We start from the raw sequence: 9,923 nt of genomic DNA, 5'->3' as shown, positions 1-9,923 counted from the left end.
CTCACTCTGTAATCTTCAGCCTTTCGTGATAAGAGCACACCTTTGATCCAGGAATTCGCTGAGGTGATAGGTTCTGGACAGTCAACGTGAACGTATTCTCTCTGAAATAGGGAATTCAGAACCGTACATAGTGGTTGAGGTGTGGTTGTGTTAATACTCTGCACAGTTGTATTTCTAAACTCCAGCCTTGTTGTAATAAATATCACAGTGTTATTTGCTGCGTTAACAGTTTGATGCACCATCATACAAACTTTTCTATATCTCACACGCAAGGACATCTCAATCCCTTTGAATTTCACTTCTGTGTAATATTCTCCACTTGATGCTTCTTCCCTCACATTTTCAATCTCTAACCTGCATGTGCAGACTTTTCATTTGCTCTTTATATCTATCAGTACGCAAGTTGAAATTTGCGCATTGCAACCGGCCCTCTCACCTCCTTTCAGGTTATCAGCAAACTTGCAAACTTGCCCTCTAAGTCATGCTTACAAGTGGAAATACAGACGATATCGGTGTCGGGTACTGACTAACCGAAGTGACGAAACCCGAGCGCGAGGCCGTGTCGAAGTAGCATAGAACAAGGAATGACCCAATGTTTTATCGATTTAAGAAACTGGACAGATCGGAATGGCCCGTTGTCGGAGTCGCAGGCGAGGGACCGTTCGGCTCTGCTCGCTTCTCCGCGGGCTGAGCTCGTCTCAGTGCTGGCCTGAGGCTGTGGCCTGCAACTCCCTCTCTCTCACTCTCTCTCTCTCTCTCTCTCTCTCTCTCTCTCTCTCTCTCTCTCTCCTCTCTCTCTCTCTCTCTCTCTCTCCTCCTCTCTCTCTCTCTCTCTCTCTCTCTCTCTCTCTCTCTCTCTCTCTTTTTCTGAACACTGGGTATTTGACGGTCCTCTTTTGTTTTAATGAGTTTCATTAGGTTTCTTTACCGCCTGTACGGAGACAAATCCCAAGGCTGTATAAAGTCTGCACACTCTGATAATAAATTAAAGGACTGACGCAGAGAGAGCGGAAAAAGCGAAACTATTCGCCGTCGCATGTTTTGTCGACATTTACGCCAACCCTCTTGTCCCCAAGATATCGTGGAGGCACTTGTAGTGGTCCTTCGAGAAGCAGAATATTTTCGAATAGTATCGGAAGCGTATTTCACTCTTTAAGAAGGGAAGGAAGCAAAAGGGAGAAGATCAGCCTGACCTCAGTGTTTGGGGCGATGTTGCAGTCCTTTATTAACGATGAAGTTTTGCGGCACTTCGAGGCACACAATAAAATAGGCCAAACTCAGCACGATTTCCTCAAGGAGGAATCTAGCCTGACAAATTGTTTGGAATTCATTGAGGAAATAACAGGCAGAATAAACAGAGGAAAGACACTAAATTTTGCTTACTGGAATTTCAGTACTCGTTCACAAAGCGCAGCGCGCACATCTGATAAACAAAAGATAAACGCCCCTCATAATACAGCAGAGATACAGCCATAGATAGACGAATGGCTGTCTGGGTGGAGGCAAACAGTGAGAATAAAGAGGACTTGGCTTTCGGTTACTAGTCGCAATTAGGGCTGCACCTTTTCACAGTATATGTCAGTAATCGGGATGATGAAATTGGTGGCTTTGCGGCAAAATCTGAGGAAAATCCAAATATCGGTTGAATGGTAGGTGGTCTTGGGAAAGCAGAAAGTGTGCGGAAGAACTTGGGCAGATGACGAGACGGACAATGAAGTGACAGATGGACTATACCGCAGGGAATTGTATGGAAATGAATTTATCTGGAAGTAATCAAGGCGAAGACTATTCTCTAATTGGGACAAATCAGCAAAGAAGAGATGTGACATGAGATCGGAGACCCAGTGCGGATTCTCTAAAGTTTCATTGCCAGTTTGAGACAGCAGTGAGGAAGGTAAATGCAATGTCAGCGTTTATTTTAAGAGAAATAGAAAATAAAAACAAATATGTAATGCTGAGCCTTTATTAGGTTTTGGTGAGACCGCACCTGGAATATGGTGAACGGTTTGCGTCCCTTATCTAAAACGGATGTGCCGCCAAAGGTCAGAGTCCAGAGGTCGGTCACGAGACTGATGCCAGGAAGAGAAGAGTTAGATATGAGGAATGTTTTAGCATCCAGGGCCTTGGTCGCTGGAATGTGGAAGAATGAGACGGAGATCTCCTTGAAATCTATCGACTATTGTCAGGCTGAGTTAGAATGGACATGGAGAAGATTGTAATGTAGTGCTAGACTCGATGGCCAGCGGGCACAACCTCGGATAAAGACATCACTTTAGAAAAGGGACTAGAAGCAATTCCTGTAAGCAGACAGTTATGGATTGTGGAATTTATTGCCACGGAAAGCCGTGAAGGTCAAGTAATTGGGTACATTTAAAGCGGAGGTTGAAGAGGTGGGCAGGTAGTAAGGGAGTCAACTGTGTCGAGGAGAAGACACGGGAATGGAGATTAGAGGAATGATATGTATGACCATAAGACCATAAGACATAGGAGCAGAATTTGGCCATCTGGCTCATTGAGTCTGCTCCGCCATTCAATCATGGCTGGTCTTTTTATTTCTCTCCTCATGAACTCCAGTTCCCAGCCCTCTCCCCCGTAACCTTTGTTGTCATGTCCAATTAAAAACCTATCAATCCCTGCCTTAAGTACACCCAACGACCTGGCCTCCACAACTGGATGTGGCAATAAATTCCACAAATTCACTAGCCTTTGGCTAAGAGATTTCTCTCCTTCTCGGTTTTGAAAGGGCGCCCCCCTATCCTGACGTTGTGCCATCTTATCCTAGACTCTCCCCACCATGGGAATCCCCCTTTCCACATCTACTCTGTCTAGTCCTTTCAATATTCGAATAGTTTCAACAAGACCCCCCCTCTCATCCTTCTTAATTCCAGCGAGTACTGTCCCAGATACAACAATCATCCTTGTGAACGTCCTCTGGACTCTCTCCAATGCTAGTGCATATTTTTTAAACTGAGGGACCCAAAACTGTTCACAATACTCAAGGTGAGGCCTCAGCCGTGATGGAATGGCGGAGATCGGTGAGCCGAATGGCCTAATTTTGCTCCTATATCTTGTGGTATCGCGGCCAAATTTGGTGAGAAATTAATGATGAATATTGCTTTTCATGATTTGCATAACAAACTGTCCGGCGTCCCTGTGACTAAATTTGGAGGCTTGGATGTTTTAAAGTGACAGTTTCAGAGGTGGGTCCCCCGATAAACATGTCGCGACGAGGATGGGATTCGAACCCACGCGTGCAGAGCACAATGGATTAGCAGTCCATCGCCTTAACTTCTCGGCCACCTCATCTGCTCATCTCTCTCTTGTGTTCCGAACTTCTGAATTTTTTCACAGCATTTAAAACTTCTGATTAAGGTCTACACATTTCGATTCAGATTCTCTGCCGATTTGCTTTGCTCGCCGTGCTTATCAGAAATTCATGTAAGTGGATAAGGGCAGTTTAGAGAGATATGTGCCAACCACAGGAAAAATGGAAATAGGTACTTTATGCACTTTAGACGCTATGGAGCTGCTGTGGCATAAGTATCGATTCCGTGCTCTGTAACTCAGAGAAACTGTGAATGTTTTGAGTTGTAAAATGAGATAAATTTATGTTGAATTGAACAAAATTTCAATAGCTTTGCTGTCACATTGCTCGAATTCAAGTAAACAGATATTACAGGAATTTGCCATCTGGTTGGAGAATGACGATTTTCCGTGCATTGGGCAAATGCAATAACCCGATGACATTAAGAGGCGCTGAATGTCACGTCCGGCTGTGCGCAGCCGCAGATCCGAACATCCTAACGCTGAACCGACACAAACACATGGCCGCCCGGTTCTGGAATACCAAACCAACGGCTGAAATAGCTATAAAGAAATCGAGTTCACTGTGAATAATGTATTGAATGTGGTGGACCATTGTCACTGATTCCAATCCCAGACTCTAACGCCGCTGCAAAAGACAGTGGTGTGTGCCTTTGAGAATTCCTTTCTGTGCGACACAAACAGAATATTGTACAACCCAAAGCAGGAATGCATGGAGAGATATTGACACAACAATGGTCGAATGCTCACCTGGGATGAAATCACTGCAGGCGAGTACTTTTAGCTCGGTCAGGAAATCATTTTACAGGTGGAAACTCCATGCAGCAGTCAGCATGTTCCCCTTGGACTTTCTCACAGAATACGGCCGTGTTGCCTAATGGATAAGGCGTCTGACTTCGGTGTTTGACTGGTAGAAGTCATCAGAAGATTGCAGGTTCGAGTCCTGCCACGGTCGTTTTGACAAACTGGCGGATTCGGTTCCATTCTGTCTCTCACTCCCTGCAACATGGTTGTCTCAATTCCGCGTGGGGATAATCGGTGTACTCCACCCTCGGGGAAAACGTAATGCCTCGTCTTCGTTGTACACAACATATAATATTATGTGTCTCGTCTGTGTAGTATTTCTGCAGACACTTTCATAAACAATTGGTTGGATCCTCAGACGTTCAGGAGGAGCTGCTGCTAGGAAGGTGAAGTTTAATTCACATTCAGCTCCGTCTCCGAGCACACCTCATCGGCAAGAATTCACCACCCAACACTGACGGTGCATTCTCCTGTCTCCAACCCTCCTCCTGTTCTTGGACACAACGCGCTGGTTCTCTGCCTGCTCTGGGATATCTTCATCACTAATTGCCAACTAGACATCAACCGCCTCAACATCAGGAATTCTCACTTCTCCTCGAACCTTACCCCCTCTTAATGCACTGCCCTCCAATCTCTCAGCACCGGTCCCAAACTTACCATCAACCCCGCAGACAAAGTGCTGCTGTTGTAGAGTGACGGACTGACCTCTACCTTGCTGAGACCAGGCGGTAACTCTCGGACGCATCCTCACGCCTACAACCTTGAAAAAGCCCGTCTCCGGACAATCAGAGAACTGTACCCGGCATTATCACTAACATCATCAACTCTGGAGAACCTCCATTCACTGTGGAAAACTCATAGCTCCGTTGCCCTGAACTGCTCGCTCCTACCTCCTACTCAATTCAAAACCTGATTGTCCGGGTAAGCCCACTGTCTCTGCCTGCTCCTGCCCCGCTGATCCTGTGTTCTCGTAGCTCTAGTCCATCGTATGCCCCGTAATTCAGTCGCTTCCCTCCCTCATTCGCAACCTTTCCCATGCGCTCGATCAACTCGCTGACTTTCGATTCCCTGGCCCCGACCGTCGCATTTTCTCCATGGATTTCCAGTCCCTCATCAAGAGGGCCTTAAAACTCTCCACATTTCTAAAGGAAACAACCAACCAGCTTCCCTCTATCATCACCACCCTCCGTCTGGCAGAACCGGTCCTCACCTCAACAGTTTCTCCTTCGGCTCCTCCCACTTACTCCAAATTCAATGGGTAGCCATGGACACCCGCATGCGTCCCAGATATGTCTCCCTTTTCGTTGCCTAAGTAAATCAATCTACCAAACCAATGTACCGAACCTTCCCCGGTAACTCACCCCAGCGCTCCCACCGCTACGTCGACCAATGTATTGTTGCCGCTTCCGGCATGCACACTGAGCTCGACAATGTCAACCACTTCGCCTCCAGCTTCCACCCCGCCCTTGAACGTCCCACTCAATGCTCAGCAAAGCAAAGGGAGGAAACCAGAGGTCCACGAGCCAGTCCTCATCGGAGGATCAGTGAGGGTGAGCAACTTTAAATCCCCGTGTGTTCCTATTTCACAGGATCCACCCTGGACCCATCACAAGTGCAAATGCGAAGTAAGCTCGGCGGCGCCTCTGGTTTCGTCGGAGTTTGCGGAGATCGGCAGGACATCTGGAACCTTGACACATTTCTGTAGATGTGATACCGAGAGTATCAACTGGCTGCCTCATGGCTCGGTATGGGAACATCAATGTCAATGAGCGTAAGTTCCTTCAGAATGTGGTGGGTTCGGCCCAGTACATGTCTGGTAAAGCTCTCCCACTATTGAGCACATCTATCTTTAGGGACTTTGCCAATGCTTACATGGTGGGTGGTGGGCGCTGATGATTTTTGCTGAAACGTTGGGGGGGGGGGGGCTATTGATAACCTTTGTTATTGCTTGTGCTGCTTTATTATTCCCCTCAACCTCCATTTTCCCGCCTTCTGCTTGTGACCTTTGACGCCCTGACTGATCAGAAACTTTTGCTATATAAAAAACCCAATTGTTCCGCCTTTACAGCCGTCCATAGATAGATAGATAGATAGATAGATAGATAGATAGATAGATACTTTATTCATCCCCATGGGGAAATTCAAACTTTTTTTCCAAAGTCCCATACACTTGTTGTAGCAAAACCTAATTACATACAATACTTAACTCAGTAAAAATATGATATGCATCTAAATCACTAACTCAAAAAGCATTAATAATAGCTTTAAAAAAAAAGTTCTTATGTCCTGGCGGTTGAATTGTAAAGCCTAATGGCATTGGGGAGTATTGACCTCTTCATCCTGTCTGAGGAGCATTGCATCGACAGTAACCTGTCGCTGAAACTGCTTCTCTGTCTCTGGATGGTGCTATGTAGAGGATGTTCAGGGTTTTCCATAATTGACCGTAGCCTACTCAGCGCCCTTCGCTCAGCTACCGATGTTAAACTCTCCAGTACTTTGCCCACGACAGAGCAAAGAAGAGGGCGCTCTCCACAACTGACCTATAGAACATCTTCAGCATCTCACTACAGACATTGAATGACGCCAACCTTCTAAGGAAGTACAGTCGACTCTGTTCCCGATGGTAATGAGTTCCCGAGATGGCAGAATTTTATCCTCATCTTTCTTCTAAAGGGGCGCCCTTGTATTCTGAGGCAGTGCCGTCTGGTCCTAGACTCCCTCCACTATGTGAATTATTCCCACCACATCCATACTCTCGCAGTCTTTCAATATTCTATAGTTGTCAGTAATATGCACCCACATTTAATCAAACGCTTCTCACACGTAATCCCTTTAATTTCGGGATCACACCGTCCCCATTGCATCATCAATGGGGACAGGAGAGGTTCCGGAGGATTGGAGGGTTGCCAAATGTTCTTCCCTTATTCAAGAAAGGGAGTAGAAATAGCCCAGGAAATTGTAGACCAGTGAGGCTTACTTCAGTAGTTGGTAAGCTGATGGAAAAGATCCTGAGAGGCAGTATTTATTAACCTTTTGAAAGGCATAATATGATTAGGAATAGTCAGCATGGCTTTGTGAAAGGCAGGTCGTGCCTTACAGGCCTGAGTGATTTTTTTTGAGGATGTGACTAAACACATTGATGAAGGTAGAGCAGTAGATGTAGTGTATATGGATTTCAGCAAGGCATTTGATAAGATACACCGTGCATGGCTTATTGAGAAAGTAAGGAGACATGGGATCCAAGGGGACATTGCTTTGTGGATCCAGAACAGGCTTGCCCACTGAAGGCAAAGAGTGGTTGTAGATGAGTCATATTCTGCATGGAGGCCAGTGACCAGTGGAGTGCCTCAGGGATCTGTTCTGGGACCCCAAGTCTTTGTGATTTTTATAAATGACCTGGATGAGGAAGTGGAGGGATGGGTTAGTAAATTTGATGATGACACAAAGGTTGGGTGTTTTGTGGATAGTGTGGGTGGGGGGCTGTAAGAAGTTACAATGGGACATTGATAGGATGCAAAACTGGGCTGAGAAGTGGCAAATGGAGTTCAACCCAGATAAGCGTGAGGAGATATTGCCGGAAGGGCGCTCTGTGACGTTCAGCCGGTAAGGAACTCCATTCCGGATCTGCTGTCCGTGCTACTCCCATAGCGTTCGTCTCTCCCGAGGCTGCCCATAGGGATCTGTACACGAGCACCAGGACGCGTCCACGCACCGGTGGTCCTGCCAGCTACGTGTGCAGGAGCCAGACGTCCTCCCTGCCCTTTGTAGTTCAGCCTGCGTCCAGAAGTAATTTAGTTTGCCTGTGTCGCCAGCGAGTCGACACTACATGAGGCTTTCTGTCGGAGAGGCTGTGCGCTGGCAGGGAGAGAATTACACGTTCAGCTCTCCTTTTCTCCTCGCCGAAAGTGAGAGCCACAAACACTACCCACTATACTATCACACCAGACGCATTACAACAACCATATTGACGCCTATCTGTGACCGTCGTGAATGTCACCCCCTCAACATCCAATGATTAAGTTCTGTCGGTGCTGCTTACCGAGAGGTTCTCCTCATTGATCCGGACGGCACTTCACATACCGCCAGAGCAGATGTTAAGCAAGTATACCATATACTGAGTGCCGCGACCAGCAAACAAGGACTGCCTAACCTGAGGACTTTCAAATCATTGCGGGGGTTTCTATCAGGCTTGTTTAAGGAATTCTCGGCTTATTTGTCATCAGCACGTCATCCACAGTACCAGGGGCTCCCGCACACTGGACCACTGTTGGAGCACGATCAGGAAAGCCTACCATTCCACCCCCCAGACCATATTTTGGGCATTCTGAACGTCTGGTTTTCTTTCTCCTACCTCCATCCAGGCGGAGGGTGAGGAACAAGACACCAGATGTATCGGCAACAATGTCGCGGGAATCGGAGGGCCGACTTCTGAATTGCTTCGAGGCGATAGACAGAAACAAAAATGACCCAGGGCTCAGAAGAGAATCTGAATGTCACAATCTTTATAAAGACACTGGAGAACAAGTGTTACCCACTGATTCATTCAGAGTCCAGAGTGTTCCTTAACCTGAAGCACTGGGTGAACAAGAGATCTGCAAAGTGCTGTGCAGTAGATTCGTGGCAATATTTATCACATTTATTCATTATGTAGTGTTCTCGCACAGGTGTAAAAGAACTCTGAACTAAACACCAAGCATAAACCAGTCAATGAGGCGGTCCCAGTAAGATTAACCGTTTACTGTTCACTCTTCCATATTAATTTATGGTGAAAACTGTTGATAAAACAATACAAAATATATACAGTATTTGTTTCTTTCTTGACATCACATTTACATCCTAAATACTTGCAAAAGTAAAACTACAACAACTATATTACATTAAAGTGCAACATACAGTCAGAATCTACCTACGTCATCGACTGGCTTTAAATAAATCAACACAAGCTATCCGCAACTCTTTAAATAACAAAAAACATAAACTTTATTGACCGTTATTACTTTTAACAGAATCAGCATTAACATTTTTAATTCAACATATCGATTATCTTATTAACTTACGGCTCTGCTTCTCTCATGTTTCTAGTGCGTAGAAAGAAAACTTTTCTCGCGCTGATCCTGCACACATAAACCCCCTCCTTCCCGTTTCTCCAAACCGGTATTTTCCCACAAGAAGCGGCGAAACCGGGTGTGACGTCATCGCATGCCGCGATATATCACAGACAACGAATTTACTTTAAACAACCTTAACTTTAACTAGAAAACGATTACAAACGAATTACTAAAGCGAAAATATAATAATCTAAACAAATGCCTTAAAGGCAACACACTCCCCGCCTGGCCTTCGTAAGGTCACTATGAACATAATACAAAACTTCAGTCTCTAAATCAGTCCTTAGGTAGAAGTAGAATGACTTCTGCAACTGGCCTTTGGTAAGTTTTCCCATCACCTTGGTCAGAAGTTTTCCACTCAACCTTCCTGACATGTCCATCCCTACTAGGGAATGTGGCAGTGATTCTGGCCATTGGCCAGCAGTTGAGGGCGATTTGCTTGTCCCTGAGATGGACTAAATCTCCAACTTGAAGATTCCTGCGGGGTTCTGTCCACTTTTGTCTGTGTTGCAACAAAGGTAGATATTCATGTCTCCAACTAGACCAGAAACGATTTGCAAGAGCCTGAACCTGTCTCCATTGCTTTGTGTACAAATCCTTATCAGAGAAGTCCCCTGGTGGAGGGGGAGCTCCTGCCTTCTGCGTAAGGAGTATTGATGGTGAGAGTAGATAGATAGATAGATAGAT

The 9,923-nt window shown here is 45.9% G+C and overlaps 2 non-coding genes across 2 annotated transcripts; one reads left to right on the top strand and one right to left on the bottom strand.

Annotated features, from left to right (window-relative positions):
• Positions 1 to 3,224: 3,224 nt before the first annotated feature.
• On the bottom strand, positions 3,225 to 3,306 carry trnas-gcu (transfer RNA serine (anticodon GCU)). The gene has a single exon. It is a non-coding gene; the product is annotated as a tRNA-Ser (tRNA).
• An 881-nt stretch (positions 3,307 to 4,187) lies between these two features.
• On the top strand, positions 4,188 to 4,279 carry trnar-ucg (transfer RNA arginine (anticodon UCG)). The gene is given in 2 exon segments: positions 4,188 to 4,224; positions 4,244 to 4,279. It is a non-coding gene; the product is annotated as a tRNA-Arg (tRNA).
• Positions 4,280 to 9,923: the final 5,644 nt, after the last annotated feature.

The sequence above is a fragment of the Hemitrygon akajei genome, unplaced genomic scaffold (genome assembly GCF_048418815.1).
Source record: "Hemitrygon akajei unplaced genomic scaffold, sHemAka1.3 Scf000048, whole genome shotgun sequence".
In the NCBI taxonomy this organism is placed as follows: Eukaryota; Metazoa; Chordata; class Chondrichthyes; order Myliobatiformes; family Dasyatidae; genus Hemitrygon; species Hemitrygon akajei.
Note: the sequence above shows the minus strand (reverse complement) of the source record. Positions and strands in the feature narration are given on the sequence as shown.